Consider the following 17897-nt stretch of genomic DNA (forward strand, 5'->3'; position numbering starts at 1 on the left):
TGGGTGATGAGAATCTTTCCTTATTTGATAAATTTAGACACTACCACAAATGAAAGAATCAAATTCACATTTCCATTATTGCTAGAAACATATAAACATCAATTTTCCATAAAAGCCATTGCAAGGAGATATAAACTAAAATAAAATCAAAATTTTGTTTATTTATAAAATGCAAAAAAACTTTTCCTTACAATGCGGCTTTAAATGAAAACTATGCTGTTACATATTTCCTAGCAATCTATCATAACTCCTAAGTAGTAGCTCAAGAATCCGATCTTCAAACCATGCGATTGAAATCCATCTTCGAAATCAGATTCAACATACTCTTTTTTTAAGTGTCCTTCCCTTTGCTTGATTCTGCCAAACACCAAAATGTAACCGAGTCACATTTTGTATTAAGAATCATCAATAAGGAACTTAACAGATTTAGATAATGGACTTACCTGAAGCAGAATCAAACTTTCTGACTAGACCTTCTCTCAGATCTTTCAGGTAGTTAGGGCAGCTTTGCAACCAATGCCCCTTCCTTTTTGGCAATAGAACCATATGGACCCTTTGGGAATGGTACACATGACTATCTCAGACTTAGCCATTCTCTTTACCATTGGGAAGAGAAAGCTTTCTGGATTTCCAATGTCACCAATTTGTCAATGTCCATGGTAGTTTGGGAAGTTGATCTACTAATCAAATTTGCTTTACCAAAGCTCCAAATCATTTCTGATTCAGCAACACCATGAAAATAGATAAGATCAGTAAGGGTCATGTCATAGTCTTTTACATAGTGGTCCCAAAGGATACCCACTATGTGACTTAGAAAGTGATTGAACAACCAACTTTCTCAATACTTTGACACCCAACTCTCCCGAGTTGTCAATATGTGACTTCATCTCCAAGATGTGATCATACATAGACCTTGCTTACCAATAGGGCTTGATTGAACTTGAACTTGTGGGTTAGGGAGAATGATTGGAGGAGGTGGAGGGAGTGAAGAATGATTTTTGGGACATCATCTTCAATAGGAAAGCTTGTTCCAAGAGATTTGGGAAGATCATAGATGTCTGAACCAGACATCTTTTGGGAGATATTCAAGATAGTTGATTTTAAGTCCTTAATATAACACCCAATATGAAATATTAAGGCTAGGACCCAACACAATATTTTATAACTTGAAAGAGGGATGCCGTAATCCAAGCTATAAAATATTTGAAGGTAGGCAAATGACGATTTACCAATTTCCACCATAAAAAACGAAATAAATTATTAGGTTTTAATTGGATTTGAAACTCCTAGATCTTTTGAGATTCACTGAACTTCCAATGGCATGTTTCAATCTCGAGTGTGCCCTTCAGGTTTTGTGACTGGGATGTCGTGGATCACAAAACAAGGTGTGTAGTAACCATGCAAATTACTTGGTACCCTTAATATATTACCCCTCAATCGATGTGCCGGTTAACCACACATGCTCCATCGGTACTATGATAAACAATAAGTTACCCTTTACCTACCTTGTTAAATCCAGCTAGTGTGCCGGTTAACCACACGCGCTCCACTAACTGACTTAAGAAAAGTGCAAAGTGTAATTTCATGGTTTAGCACCTTATTCACATTTTCCTAAAGTAACTAAGATTGGGAATTTATAAAAACATTTTGTAACTTTATATTCATCATAATTTTAATGAAGATTTAAAGTCCTTGTCTTACCCGTTCGGCTAACGACCCTCCACCGATCAAGGAAGCGGTGGGTGAGAGTGGACACCCATTAAGCTGCCATTTTATAGGCAGCAACCTTATAACCCCCTTATAGACCGGCTTCGTGAATGAGGCCTACTAACTGTAAAACGACTTCTTCTTATACATATATAATTATTATTAACTTATAATATTATAAAGTATAAGGTTTGAATTTTAACTTTTAAAATTCCAGGGGTTGGAAGTAAAGTTTTTAAAGAGACTTTACATGTTCCAAAACTTGAGGGCAAGTTTTGTAACTTTCAAAACTTTTCATCTTTCATAACTTATGAGTTAAATGGTTTATTAAAATGAGAGACTTTTCATTTTATGTTACCTATGTGTTTCTTTAATGGACTTTAAAAGAATGACTTTTTGTAATCCATAACTTGAGGACAAATTATGGATTCCATTAAAACACATAATGATCAAGAATTAAACTAACAAGCAAGTTACAAATAATTCCTATGATCTGTTGGTAAACATATGCATCAAATACACTCTGTAACTAGGCAGCAGAATAATCGAAACAACAAAACAATTTACCTAAGTGTACATGCACCCTATGGATCTATGGCTTCATACTATTACTTCTACCCTAGGAAAACCAAAAATACAAGAAGAATACTAACCTCTTTAGCAGCCAATGATCTTCGAGCTTGACTCCTTGTGCGTGCCACCTTGTTTGGATGATGAGGATCCAAACCAGAATCCCTATCTTGGCTCACACCCAATGAACTCAAAGGAGTAGAAACAAATATAAACTAGGAGGGATGAACTCACGAAAAGTTCTTCCACAATGAGGGAGAAAGAAGGTGGCGAATACTCAAGCCAAAAAAATGAGCAAGGAGGAATGAATCCCTAAGGCCCTATTTATAGCCTTGGATACTTCCTAGGGTTTTATCCTTCCACCCATGTAGGATGGAATATGCTAGGAACGAAATTCCCCTTATCCAAAGGAAATTTTCGTCCAACCCCCCTCATTCTAGGGTTCTGGAATGTTCCCTGATCAATCAACTATTGGTTAATTCACATTCAACCCTTCTATTAATTAAACTGTTAATTAATTCCCAAATTGTTTTCCAAGTAGTTTCTAATTAATTATTAAACCATAATAATTAATAAACTAATTACTCCTATTATATATTCTACTCAATCTTGAGTCTTGAGGGCAACCCAAGAGGACCCTGCTATTATTAGAAACATCACCAACTAGTTAATGATCTTGGACACACTCCCAACAGTCTCCCACTTGGACAAGTCATCAACTAGATATGCATGGTTCTATATTTCTCAAATAATCAACAGAGAGAATGTTATCCAATGCATCTGCCGAACTCTGATCTAATCAGTATCAGCCCTCAGATAAGTGATCAACTATTCCTTCATCCTAGTGATATCTGTATGAATTCGAGACATGGATAATGGTCAACCCCAGAATTCAAAATTATGTTTCCCGATATAGATTTGTGACGACTACATCTGACTACTAAATCGAACACATCAATTCTAGTCAGTACTCGGCCAGGTTTTAAGATGTCAGCACCAAATCATCGAGGGGCCCATAGATATCGCTTCTCCTATTAAAGCAGAAGGGACGAATAAACTTCGACTACATAGTCCTTGTCCATTTCATCATGTCACACATGAATGTACCCGTTATAGCCACCAGTTACGAATAGCGTTGAAGTACACCAATGCATAACAGAATCCTAGAGCAAAGCCCCACATGTATCTCGGTTTGAAGAACAGAAGATATTATCATCTTAGAATTACTTGTGACTAAATCCATGAAGTAATCTCTAAGTGCGGGTTGTTCCAATGCTTAAATCTCCATTAAGTACTCACGAGTGTTGACACAATCACTATGTTATGCCAATCAAAATGGTCAATCCACCAACACTCATGACAGTCTTGAATCACTACTTACTTCCAAGAGTATGACTGACTGTGGAGGTTTGAGTACTTAGTACTCGGGAAGGGGTTCTAAACTTGCAAAAGTGAAACATAGTAATAAATAAACAGAAATGATAGCAATCCAGCATTTTATTAAGTCTCCACAAAACAAACATCACTTCTATTACAAATTCATACTGCTCAATGTTTCAAGGATTATCAAACTAAACAACTAAACAACTATTCCATATCTTCAGCAAATCTAATGCCTATAGATCTCGTATGACTATCATGCTTGATCCTTGATACTGGTTTAGTGAACGGATCGGCTGGATTCTCCTCTGACGATACTCTGCTCACAAAAATATCTCCATCCTCGACTCGATGTCTTACATAGTGGAACTTTCTAAGTATATGTCTTGAGTTACCATGGTCTTTGGGTTCTTTAATCAATGCGACTGCACCCTCATTGTCACAGAAGATCTCCAAGGGATTCTTGATGCTCGGAACGACACCAAGATCATCAATGAAATTCTTCAACCATGTAGCTTCTTTTGCAGCTTCACTAGCTGCTATATACTCTGACTCACACGTAGAGTCTGCCACTGTCGACTACTTGGAACTCTTCCAAGTGACCGCTCCTCCATTAAGCAAGAATACCCATCCCGACTGCGAACATGAGTTGTCCCTATCAGTTTGGAAACTTGCATCTGTATAACCTGTAACTCTCAACTCATCCTTACCCCCATATACCAAGAACATATCCTTTGTTCTTCTTAGGTATTTCAGAATGTTCTTTACTGCCATCCAATGACTTTCTCCTGGGTTGTCCTGAAAATGACTCACCATACTCAGAGCAAATGAGATGTCAGGACGAGTACACGTCATGGCATACATGATCGATCCTATAGCAGAAGCATACGGGACTCGACTCATTCTTTCCTGTTCATCACTAGACTCAGGACATTGAGTTTTACTCAATTTTGTGCCATGTTGCATAGGTAGATACCCTTTCTTGGAGTCCTGCATCTTGAATTTCTTCAAGATCTTATCCAAGTATGTACTTTGGCTTAGCCCTATTAGACGCTTTGATCTATCTCTATAGATCCTTATACCAAGTATGTATGCAGCCTCTCCTAGATCCTTCATAGCGAAACAACTCCCAAACCACGTCTTAACACCTTGCAACGTCGGGATATCGTTTCCTATAAGGAGTATATCATCCACATACAGCACTAGGAAGGCTACATTACTCCCACTAGCTTTTATATATACGCAGGACTCCCCTTCACTTCTTGAAAATCCAAACTCCTTGATCTTCTCATGAAAGCAAAGGTTCTAGCTGCGAGATACTTGTTTCAGTCCATATATTGACCTTTCAAGCTTACACACTCTATTTGGATATTTTGGATCTATGAAACCTTCAGGTTGTGCCATATACACTTCCTCTGTGAGTTTTCCATTAAGGAAAGCGGTCTTCACATCCATTTGCCATACTTCATAATCATGAAAGGCTGCTATGGCAAGTAATATCCTAATAGACTTAATCTTGGCTACTGGTGAAAAGGTTTCCTCATAATCAATTCCTTGAGTCTGGGTGTAACCCTTTGCAACCAACCTAGCCTTGAACGTGTGCACATTCCCATCCATGCCTGTCTTCTTCTTGAAGATCCGTTTGCACCCAACAATTTTAGTGCCAGGTGCAGGATCAACTAAATTCCAAACTTGGTTGTCATGCATAGACTGAATCTCGTTGTCCATGCTTTCCTTCCACTTAGCAGCTTCAGTTCCTGCCATCGCTTCCCTATAGTTGGATGGCTCATCCATATCAACCAGTGTACGATCACTGATCAATACGTCTCCTTCTGTACTTACATGGAAACCATAGAATTCAGGAGGAAGACGAACTCTATTGGATCTGCGAAGGGGAGGTGGAGATATATCATTTTGCTCAACAGGTTGCTCAGCCCCGGTTCGAGTTTCCTCAATGGGCTGTTGCATCTCAAGTTGAGTGCTAATGTCTACTAAAGGTTCTTCTTCATTCGATTCTCGAAGCTCTTCAAGATCTATGCGGCTCCCACTGTCCTCTTTGGAAATGAGATTCCTCTCAAGGAAGAATCCCCTTCGAGCAACAAACACCTTGTTTTCCGAAGGCTTGTAGAACAAGTATCCAAACGATTTTGCGGATAGCCAATGAAGTAACACTTCTTCGATCGGGGTTCAAGCTTGTCATTCGCCTCACGACGAACAAAAGCTTCGCATCCCCAAACCTTTACATGTGCTAGAGAAGGATGTGTCCCACTCCACATTTCAGAGGGTGTTTTAGCAACCTTCTTAGTAGGTACGAGGTTTAGGATATGGGCGGCTGTCTCCAAGGCATACCCCCAAAAAGATATCGGAAGTGTAGCTCGACTCATCATAGATCGAACCATGTCTAACAATGTTCGATTTCTCCTTTCAGCTACACCATTCAACTGTGGTGTTCTAGGAGGAGACAATTGTGAAACTATACCACAATTCTTAAGATGATCGTAGAATTCAAGACTTAGATATTCTCCACCCCTATCGGATCGGAGCATCTTGATCTTTCTGCCCAATTGGTTTTCTACTTCGTTTTGAAACTCCTTGAACACCTAAAAGGTTTCCGACTTATGCTTGATTAGATAGATATATCCATATCTACTAAAATCATCGGTAAAAGTCACGAAGTATCTTTCTCCATGTCTTGTGGCGGATTTGAAGGGTCCACAAACATCTGTGTGGATGAGGTCTAACAAATCCTTGCCTCTTTCACAGTGGCCTGTGAATGGCGCCTTTGTCATCTTGCCAAGTAAGCAAGATTCGCATACATCATCCGACTTGAGGTCAAATGATTCCAGGATTCCATCAGATTGGAGCTTGGCAATGCGTTTCTTGTTTATATGGCCAAGTCAACAATGCCACAAACACGATTTATCTAATTCACTATTAGATGAACCAACATTCATAATTAGTTTATCAACATCACCATCGCAAACAATACTTTCATACACACCTTTACAAGGACTAGCTTTGAAAATAAAACAACCATTCTTATAAACCAAAATGTCACCATTATCATTATCAAAAGAAAATCGACAACCATCCTTATAAAGTGCATGAAAAGAAATAATGTTTCGTGCCATATCAGGCGAGTAGCAACAATTTAATAAACTAAGATAAACACCACCACTAAGCATTAGCTCATAGTTCCCAATCCTTGTAACAGCTGACTTGTGCCTGTTTCCCATGATTAGGTTGAGCTCACCATGCTTTAACTTCCTACTTTGTCTTAGTCCCTACATATCAGAGCAAATGTGAGTACCACATCCTGTATCAAGAATCCAAGAGTTAGAAGTAAATGTGCTATGGAGTTCTATCATGAACATACCTGAGGTGCTAGCCACCTTGACTTTGCCCTTCTTAAGGTCCTCGAGGTATTTAGGGCAACTACGCTTCCAGTGTCCCTTTTCCTGGCAGTAAAAACAAATGGCCTCTTTTGGATCTGAAGAAGGAGCTATTTCAGCTTGGGCCCTTTTCTTGGGAGGAGGACCAGACTTTCCGACCTTACCCTTACCCTTTTCTTTGGGTTGAGGCACCCTTTTCCTTTTGGAAGAACCACGGTCAACAGCCAGCACGGGAGCAGTAGGGTTAGAGTTGTTGGGCTTCTTCATGCTCGCTTCAGCAGTTTTGAGCATGCCATGTAACTCCATTAAGGTCTTGTCGAGGCCATTCATATTGAAGTTCATGATGAACTAAGAATACGAACTAGTAAGCGAGTTCAAGACCATGTCAATGGACAACTCCTTAGGCAGCTCGACACCTAGATTCCCAAGTCTGTCTATGTACGACTTCATCTTTTGGACGTGCGCACACACAGAAGCTCCCTCTTGTAGCTTACATGCCATGAGGGATTTAACGATCTCGAATCGTTCTTGCCTTGCTTGCTCTTGAAACATTTCCTCGAGCTGCTAGTTGATGTCAAAAGCACCCCATGTCTCAAAGTTCTTTTGGAGACCAGAACCCATGGTCGCTAACATAAGGCAAGCCACTTTGGTCGATTCATCGTAATGCTTGTTGTAGGCAATAACTTCTTCTGGGGTAGGGTTTTCTCCAAGCACGGGGACATCTTCGTCGAGAACATACTCCTTGTTCTCATATCTTAACGTGATCCTCAAGGTTCTGATCCAATCAAGATAGTTGGATCCATCTTCCTTGAGTTTCTCCCTATTAAGAACCGGCATGAGAGAGAAGCTTGAGTTTTGAGTTGGAGGAGGAGGAGGAAGAAGAGGCAAATCGTTGTTGTTGTTGTTTGCTTGGTTCGACATCTACAAAAGATAAGACTCCAATTAGTTTGATATAAGTCCTTAATTAATAATTACCCTAAATGAATTATTAGATTAAGGCTAGGATCCATGTTTGGCTTCATGATGCGTAAAGGGATGCCGTAAACACACCACAAAGTTATTTAGGTAGACAAAGCTCTTTGTCAATTTCAATCACCATGAAATTCCTAGATCTTTGAGATTCATTGACTATCAATGGCATGTTCATCTCGGATTATGTTAATCTCAAATTCAATGACGGGGATGCCGCGGATCATTGAATAGATGGCGAATCACCCATACAAAATTATGTGGTCCCCGGCTCAAGTTACGCTTGAGATTCGCGACTCTCACATCATTCTCTACTTATACTCTCTAATTGACGTGCCGGTTAACCACACGAGCTCCATCAACAAGTTATAAAGAGAATGTGCAATTTTTATGGACAACATAAGATTCACTTTATTTAAATAAAACGGGATATTGTTTTATACTTGTATTTAACATACTTCTAGATTGACCATTATCACTATCAAACCCTTTTGGTAACTCCATTCACAAAATGCAATGAGGCGGTGAGGGTGGTAAGCGCGAAGCATATTAAAAACCGACCTCATTAGGAATCATAGAGACCTCCTTAAACCCCTACATTAGAACGGGTGAGCCTAGTCGAGGTAAGACCGACAATGTCAATATTTAAAATACGCGAGGACGCATATTGTAATTTTCTTATACATACAATATATGTATCTTACATATATAAGGGCCAAATTTAAAACTCTTTAAATCTAGTTGTCTATTATTAATTCAAATTAATTACAAGGATGCAATATAACAATTAATAAAACATGAGGGATTAATATTCAAATTCATAAAACTATATTATAAACAATATTAAAATATTAAAATCACTATTTAAATAATATTTATCTATTTTCAGATTTACACAATTGAAATTTGACATTTATCCATATTAAACAAAACTTCAAATTTAAAATCGAAAAAATAAACAAAAATCCCGAATCTGCTGAGCTCACGTCGTGAGCTCATAGCTCTCACGTCGTGAGCTGTGATTAGGGTTTCATACATTTCGAATTTTTCAGATCTAATCCAATTAGGTAATTATCCATGCAAGATAAAGTCTTAATTTGAAAAATAAGCAAGATCAAAACCGATAGTTCTGATCTGCCAATGTTCACGTCGTGAACTACTCTTTTCACGTCGTGAAGTTAGTGTTTTCAATTAAACTTTCATCATTCAGTTCCAAAGCAATATATTCAGAAAACATGGAGGTAGGGTGATAGTAACTATGAACCAATGGCTCTGATACCACTGTTGGTAAACATATGCATCAAATACACTCTGTAACTAGGCAGCGGAATAATCGAAACAACAAAACGATTTACCTAAGTGTACATGCACCCTATGGATCTATGGCTTCATACTATTACTTCTACCCTAGGAAAACCGAAAATACAAGAAGAATACTAACCTCTTTAGCAGCCAATGATCTTCGAGCTTGACTCCTTGTGCGTGCCACCTTGTTTGGATGATGAGGATCCAAACCAGAATCCCTCTCTTGGCTCACACCCAATGAACTCAAAGGAGTAGAAACAAATATAAACTAGGAGGGATGAACTCACGAAAATTTCTTCCACAATGAGGGAGAAAGAAGGTGGCGAATACTCAAGCCAAAAAAATGAGCAAGGAGGAATGAATCCCTAAGGCCCTATTTATAGCCTTGGATACTTCCTAGGGTTTTATCCTTCCACCCATGTAGGATGGAATATGCGAGGAACGAAATTCCCCTTATCCAAAGGAAATTTTCGTCCAACCCCCTTCATTCTAGGGTTCTGGAATGTTCCCTGATCAATCAACTATTGGTTAATTCACATTCAACCCTTCTATTAATTAAACTGTTAATTAATTCCCAAATTGTTTTCCAATTAGTTTTTAATTAATTATTAAACCATAATAATTAATAAACTAATTACTCCTATTATATATTCTACTCAATCTTGAGTCTTGAGGGCAACCCAAGAGGACCCTGCTATTATTAGAAACATCACCAACTAATTAATGATCTTGGACACACTCCCAACATGATCTTCTAAACTCATAAGTTCATGAACATGCATATCAACAATTTCAAGAATCATAAATAAACCATATAAAGCTTGAAATTTTGATAATAACCTTTGAAATTGGATTAGCATAGTCATTACCACGCCAAAAACAGGTTTTAAGGTTTAAAAAACAGTTTAGGGTAATGATCCTCATCCAATACCAAACAAAACCCCGAAATTCTGCATACAGGGGCATCACCATGTCGTGGTAAATATTGCCACATCGTGGTGTGCAGTCAGATGCAAAAAATGCAGAATTTCAACTTTTGAAAAAACATGTAGCATCAAGTATCAACCAAACAACCCTAGGCTCTGATACCACTGAAGGGTTTTGAGCATTCTAACACTCCTAAGGTGTATATGCAACCCTATAAACCTTGGATCTATGTTTTACTATGACACATGCAAAATTTATTTTCCAAGGTTCTTAACCTATCTAGCATACCATGGGGAACTTTTAAAACATAAAAGATAGTAAGAAATACATACCTTTAGATGCTTGGATTCCTTGAGAACCTTGTGAGCCTAGCACCTCAAGTGTGATGCCTCAAATGTTTCACACAACACCAAATACACTTGGAATAACCTTGAGAGAAATAGAACACTTCTAAAATCGGCTATGCCCTCTTGTTCTCATTAGTGCCGATTTTGGTCTACAACATGTTGCTTATATAGTGTGTCATAATTAGGGTTACACCATGTAAACTCTAATTGACATGACTCTTCATTTCTTGGATCCATGGGTACAAAAACACCATGGAGCATCCTATGGGTTTTAGCCCATCTTGATAATCCATGGAGCATTAGCCCACTATATAAGTATGGGTGATTTACACAATCAACCCATATATTTAATTAGTCTTCTTTTGATCACTTAATTAATTCCAAATTAATTGTTGATCAATACTAATTAAATATTATTATTATATTAGAACTTATAATATATTAATAAACCTTAAGCGTTATTTCTCTCAATTTAGTCTATCCAAATGCATGATGTCATGCAACCCAAATGGACCATGCCAACCGGGTCAAGTACATCCCAGAAATAGTTATGAACTTAGACACCTAATCCAACAGTATCTTTTTATGAGTATGAGTGAGTTATACACAGAGAATAAAACTTTAAAATATGTCATTGATCCGGGAGTATGGATTAGACATAGTCATTGTCCCTAGTCCGAGAGTATGGATTGGACATAGTCAATTGTCATGAATCCAGGAGTATAGATTAAGACATAGTCAGTTTTCCTTAGTCTGGGAGTATGGATTAAGACATAGTCACTTCTCCTTAGTCCGGGAGTATGGGTAGGACATAATTATTTGACATTAATTCGGGAGTATGGATTTAGACATTTTTCCCTAGTCTGAGAGTATGGAATGGACACGATTATTGATCCGAGAGCATGGATTAGATACGGGAGTATGGATTAAGTAAGAGGTAAAATTTAAGGTCCGAGAGTATGGATAATATCGTTGAAAGGATCGACAGGGTGGGGTAAGAGTTGCTTATATATATGGTGAGATTGAATATTTTGTGAGTTCTAAATTATATATATATATATATATATATATATATATATATATATATATATATATATATATATATATATATATATATATATATATATGATATATCTCTATGGGATTGAAATCCCTATGTACTTACCAGGTTTCCCAACCTGACCCACTCAGTTATTTGTATCACAGGTGTCGATACGAAGCTACATTACACTGTGAGACTAAGGAGATGCAGATCACTAGTGTAAATAAATTTTAGGTTTATTTTGCTTATGTTTCTATATTGACGATGACATCCCAATTTTTTAAAAGGAAAAAAATTACATTTCTTCAGAAATGCTTTGATAATGTAATTATCATGTTTTTCTAGGAACAAATTCCGCAACTTTTTTATTAAAAGGGTACTCTGGTTTTTATAAAGCATTTACAAAATCGGTCTTTTCTGGCCGGGAAAATGGGGATGTCACAGTTGGTATAAGAGCATTAGTTTAAGCGAACTAGGAATAAGGATTTATTTCTAGACTTAAACATAGAATGCTAAGCGATGATCATGAGGAGTGTGTCTAATATATTTTAGGAAGTACACCTAAATAGACACAAGCAAAAGCTTAATTAGGGAAGATGCCTAAAATACTTTTATGTGCTAAATGATTTGTGATGCTTTATGATGCTATTATTTGATCGGATCCATGGTCTATTGCCGACCGGATCTAGAAATTTTATGTGTTCAGATTTCTAAACATTTAATTACAGCATTAGAACTAGCATGTAACTTTTCAGAGTGATAAGGAGATTTACACGTCAATCGTAACTAAAATCTTTCCTAATTCTCGTCATTACACATCAAACGTCTGATTTGGTGTATAGATCAACATGGTGAGAACTCGAAGCGAATTAGGAAATACTAATGGAAATGTTGATCAGTTGCCTATGATTGAACATGCACCAGAGGTAGCAGCTTCACATGAGCCAATCACAATGGCTGGAGTACAACCCATGGTTCGAGCTATGATGGCCGAACAAAGGGAAGAGATGAGGCAATTGCTGCTGAACAATAGGGATGAACCTACAATGCCTGTTGAACAACAATAACCGAATGACAGACAGTCAGAGGAAGGGAACTACAATAGGACTATTGGTCAAGATAAACCGCCAGTGGTCAGGAGGAACAACCAAGACGATGAAATCGAAAGGAATGGATGCAAGTATAAGAACTTCACAACTTACAAACCATCGACTTTCACAGGGAAAGAGGATCCAATCAGAGTTATGAATTGGATCTCGGAGATGGAGTTGGCTTTCATAACATGTGGATGCAAAGGCATGCTACAAACCACATATGCAGTGCGTCAGTTCAGGGGTAGCGTCGTTCGCTGGTGGAACACATTGGGAAAGATCATGAGCCCTAATGAGCCACTGTAACTGACTTGGGCAAAGTTCTTGGTGCATTTCAAACAAAAGTTCTGCTCCGCCCAAAATCTGCTAGAGCTAGAGAACCAATTCCTAACGTTGAAGAAGGGCAACATATCTGTTAACGAATACACCAATGCCTTCACTAACAAGATGGAATTTGCTTTATGCATTGTTCTGACGAGCTGATGAAAATCGATATATATACAAAGGTACTACCATGGGAATATGTTGTGCCAGTACGCTAGACACCTACTCTTGAGGCAGCTATCCGGGCTGCTAAGTCTGTTGAGGAAATGATCAAGAGTAGAGCCACCAACATGGTTGAAGTTAGTGAGAAGAGAAAGTTTGAAGGATCTTCAAGGTCCAAGGAGAAGAGAAAATTCTCGAAGTCTGGTTCGAAGATGTTCGAAGAAGGAGCACAATGGTGCGACAAGTATAGAAGGAAACACGTTGGGAGATGCTTTAAAGAGGTGACCTGCTTCAAATGCGGGAAGACTGGTCACTATGCCAATGAATGCACAACCCAGAGAGAAGTCTGCTTTAAGTGTGGTGCAGAAGGACACTTCAAGCAAGACTACTCGAATAGGGAAGGGGCAACGAAGCAAAATGTGCCGCCAAATCCAAAGCCAAGGGCATTCCAAATGATCCTCAATGAAGCAGGTGACGATGCGAGGAATCAAGGATAAGGACTTCATATCCGAAGATCAAGATATGAAGTAGCCATAGTAAGATGTGGTGTAGCCTGTTAGAGGCATAGTATAGGTTAAACTTGAATGTGTATGTAATCGTTTCAAGAAATAATATAAAGTTTTGTTATGTTATCCAATGTGTTAAATGATTATGTGAAATTCTTGTACGGTGACTTTGAGGACTGCGAGACAATACTTGGGACGAGTATGAGTAGGTGTGAATGGTAGTAGAGGCCTATACTACCGGAAGCACAGGACTTACACTTGGATCAGGGAAAGTCACAAGGTTACCAAGAAGCTAGTAATTGATTCTGTTTGTTCATGTATGTCATTACCATTGTTTCGGTAATGATTAAGAAGATGATTGTTATTTGGACCCTAATGGTCATATCAAATCGATTCCAACAAAGACAAGTATGTTACGTGATTCAGAGAACCAAGTTCAATGCAGCATCTGACTTAAACCAAAAGAATGAAATCAAAGCGATCAATAGAAATATCGTGCTCATTGTTAAAGAAGTTGGTAGCTAGAAATGCTACATGTTAAAATGTGATTATATCACATTAGAACATGAAGGAAAGTATATTCAATTCTGAAATTTGACTCTAAGAGACCTGAGTCTAAGCGTTACGACACACGATGAAAGGTCATTAGAACGTGACTCAGTGGTATATTGTGGAAATCAAATAAATTAAGCTGTTGAGAAGAAGAAGGATTCTCCAATAAGGATCGAGATTGTGACTTTAAGGTCATAATTTGGAGTCTAACATGGGATAGAGAGCGGGTGCAAGATCGAGCACCGCCTGCATTCAAGAAGTCCAAGAGTTAGATACTCGTTCGAAGAAACATAGAAGTTATGGTTATTACCTAGGAAGAAGATATAACATATGGAATCATTATACAACCCTATTTCGTTGATGATTCCGGGATGTAATCATCCTAAGGGGGAGTTAATTGTAACGCCCGCAGTTTCGGGCTAGTAAATTTAGAGATAATGAGCATCAAAAATGAGTTTTTGATGTAAGATTATTTAGAAGGACTAATCTTAACCAAGTTATAGTATATATTACATGGGTTCCGTACATATAAAGAACACCGAAATCCGAGTTATAACGAATAAGTTATGGCCCGTCGAAGTTTTACAGCAAAACCGGCACGACATCGGGAAATGTAAATAGTGAATTTACGATAGAGGACTTTTTGGCCTTAATGATCTAAACTAAAGTTGCAGTATACGTTAAAACGAGAGTGTGCATAAGAAGAACGCCCAAATTTGACTTCGTATGAGGAAGTTATGATTTTTCTAAGATTTGGCATAACAGTGCACAGCCCGAAATTCGAATTTTAGATCAAGCGGTTTTTAGCCGATGCAACCTAAATGTGAATTGAAGATCTCATTATTAGTAGCGCAACAGTAAAAAGACAGACGAAAACGGACATCAGATGAAGAAGTTAGGAATTTTTAACGCACTTTTCCTGTCCCAGCCTGTTCAAAATATAACTTTAAAAATAATGTCAAATTTAGTCGACGGAGTCTAAACAAAAGTTGTAGATCATGTTTCCGCATACGTGGGGATATAAAGAACGTCAAAAACGGAGCTCGTATGTTAAACTTACAGATTTTAGAAGATAATTAGTTTTTGGGGTAATATGCGAGTGACATGTGGCGCAATATGGGCCACACCTTCTTCCCCACGGCATGGAACGAGATGGCAACACGTACCAACAAACGCGCTGCATTCTTCTAGGGAACGCGCTGCGTTTGCACTGAACTAAGCCTATAAATAGAGGCGCAAATCTCCCATTTTCTTCACACCTCTCCGCTTCTTTTCTCCCAAACACCCCCAAACCCTCAAGGTTTTTCCCTAGCACCTACAAGGTGTTAGAAGCAAGTCCCAGAGCGCTAGAAGGCTCCGAGAAGAAGAGCTTTCGGCTCGGAAGTTCTGCCCTCGCAGAGCCTAGTTCCTAACCAAACCCGCTAGTAAGTGAGTTATGTTTACCCTACTTTTAGTATAACTTATGTTTAAGTTCATTATCGTTATTATGAGCATATAAACAAGATTTACCAGTGATTCCAAGTCTTTATAATTATTGATCTACTTACGGGGATGATGTCTAGGCTATGATTTAGTGAGGTGTTTAAGGTGGGATTTCCAAACAGTATAATTCGTATACCAAACGGACTCTACCTCCGATATGATCCTACCTGGTTGTTCCTTACTTGATAGATCATGAAAGTAGACTTTGAGTTAATGATGAATCTAGACTAATAATTAGTTGCAATAAAGATTAGACTAAAACTTAGTGATAATAATGTTAGGTTTCGTCGAAGGAAAATAGAATCGTTAGAAGTGAAGCGCTGACCGAGTTTGGAATCATCACTTTAACAAGTGAGTGTGTAGTCCCTTTCATGAACATGATTTTAATACAAGTATTGATTGAAGTATTAAATAAATGTTTATGTGCAAGTTATTTGATGTTGCCTGAAATACGTGTTAAAGAACATACCTGATTATATATAATGATTTAGGATAAAGAGTAAACCTAAATTAATTATGGGGAATATTGGATAGTATCTTCTTATGAGTATGATTGAGTTATACATAGAGAATAGAACTTTAAAATATGTCATTTATCTGGGAGCATGAATTACACATAGTCATTGTCCCTAGTCCGAGAGTATGGATTGGACATAGTGAATTGTCATTAATTCAGGAGTATAGATTAAGACATAGTCAGTTTTCCTTAGTCCGGGAGTATAGATTAAGACATAGTCAGTTGTCCTTAGTTCGGGAGTATGGATAGGACATAGTTATTTCACATTAATCTGAGAGTATGGATTTAGACATTTATCCCTAGTCTGAGAGTATGGAATGGGCACAGTTATTGATCCGAGAGCATGGATTAGATCCGGGAGTATGGATTAAGTAAGAGGTACAATTTAAGGTCCAAGAGTATGGATAGTGACGTTGAGAGGATCGACGGGGTGGGGTAAGAGTTCCTTGTATCTATGGTGAAATTGAATATTTTGTGAGTTCTGAATTATATATATGATATAACATTGTTGATTGAAATCCCTATGTACTCACTAGGTTTCCCAACCTGACCCGCTCAGTTTATTTGTATCACATGTGTCGATACGAAGCTACATTACACTGAGAGACTAAAGAGATGTAGATCACTAGTGTACATGAATATAAGGTTTGTTATGCTGATGTTTCTATATTGATGATGACATCCCAATGTTTTAAAAGGAAAAAAAATTACATTTCTTCAGAAATGCTTTGATAATGTAATTATCATGTTTTTCTGGGAACAAGTTCCACAAGATTTTTATTAAAAGGGTACTCTAATTTTTATAAAGCATAAACAAAATTGTTCTTTTCTGGCCGTGTAAATGGGGATGTCACACATAGGAAATTCAATATATGAAAATATTATAGCAAGAGACTGAACATATATCAAATCCTTGTGTGAAACATAATGAATTGAGTAACGTATGTGTCATATATAGGATCGATTACATATGCTATAATATTCACTTAGTCTGATTTTTCAAATGCTTAGTGAATTGTGAGTGAGAAGAACTAGAATTTTGTATGACTGAAGTTATTAAACAACATTCAAGAACATTGAAACCAAAAGACTGGTTGCTTTTTGTCAATTAGAAGTATGATATTTATTTGGATGTACCTTCGTAACATGATTCTGGACTGAGAAGGTTCTTAATCAGAAATCATGGTCATATGGAAATTTGGAGATGTTTCAATGATAGGAGATACATGAAATGTCTAAATATGATTTGGAAACTTTAATGCAAGAGAAGTTTTCAATGACTGTACCTTGAATTAGAAACTTCATTACCATGGAATTGTTTCTAGTAACAAAGTTCTATTGGTATATTCTGTAATCTCAAAGACACAATCTTTGAGTCGTTGGAATATTGATATCATAGGAGATTAATGCATTTTAAGTCAAAATATTGTCACGTCCTAGATAGTGATGAGTATGTGGAATTGTGAAATGAGCATCATTGGAATAATGATCTGTTGTTCTGGTCACAAAGGATGGACCATAGAGAGGCATAGTATGCATTTTATAACATGGCATGACTGATGTTTGATTTAAGTGGTTAGTTGATTACTTCAAACATTATACAATGAATAAACTTGTAATTGTT

The sequence above is a fragment of the Lactuca virosa genome, chromosome 3 (assembly GCF_052849685.1).
Source record: "Lactuca virosa cultivar CGN04683 chromosome 3, Lactuca_virosa_CGN04683_v6, whole genome shotgun sequence".
Lineage (NCBI taxonomy): Eukaryota > Viridiplantae > Streptophyta > Magnoliopsida > Asterales > Asteraceae > Lactuca > Lactuca virosa.